Source organism: Frankliniella occidentalis, unplaced genomic scaffold (assembly GCF_000697945.3).
Source record: "Frankliniella occidentalis isolate FOCC.00 unplaced genomic scaffold, Focc_3.1 Scaffold2, whole genome shotgun sequence".
NCBI lineage: Eukaryota > Metazoa > Arthropoda > Insecta > Thysanoptera > Thripidae > Frankliniella > Frankliniella occidentalis.
The window spans coordinates 452857-453499 of record NW_026267132.1 but is presented as its reverse complement, the minus strand read 5'-3'; positions in this window follow the sequence as shown (position 1 = coordinate 453499).

The window sequence follows — 643 nt, the reverse complement described above, 5'->3', positions numbered from 1 at the left end:
CAGCGCGGACCGAACTTCTCGACTCGACCGCTGCATATTCCGAGCCAATCGCTTCTGTTTGATCAGCGAGCGACAACCCACTCCTCCCCGCCGCCGCCACCCGTGGAGGTGACGATGTGCTGCTGCTGCTTCTTGTTCGGCAGCTCCAGGACGTGAAGGGGTGGCGGGGCGTGGCGTGGCGTGGCGGGGTGTGGCGAGGTGGGGTGGGGCGTGGCATGGTAGGCTGGGGCCATCCCCGCGCGCCTACGTGTCGAACGCAAAAGGGTATATTGCGGGTCGCAGTCGGCGTGTAGCGCGGCGCGGCTCCGGCTCCGAGCGAGAGGCTCTCAAGTGCAGGGAACTACGCGGGAGGCGAGCTTTCTTTGAAAGTAAATCCTCCCTGAGCCTCCCGCCGCTGCTGTTAGGCCACCGCGGCGGCAGAGGCCTGTGGCGTGAAGGAGACTCCCAGGCGCGGGCCGCCTGCGAGCGTTCGGGTAGGCCACCCGCCCGGCGCGCCTGTCTTGCGGGACGGCCGGCCGCGGAGCCGCAGGGGCCTACGGGCGCGGCGGTGGCGGCAACCTCACCGAACTGCTGCGGCCGGGATGCGATAGAGGGCCTCTCTTGCCGCCCGGCCCCCGCTCCCACCACACCACAACTATCCCCC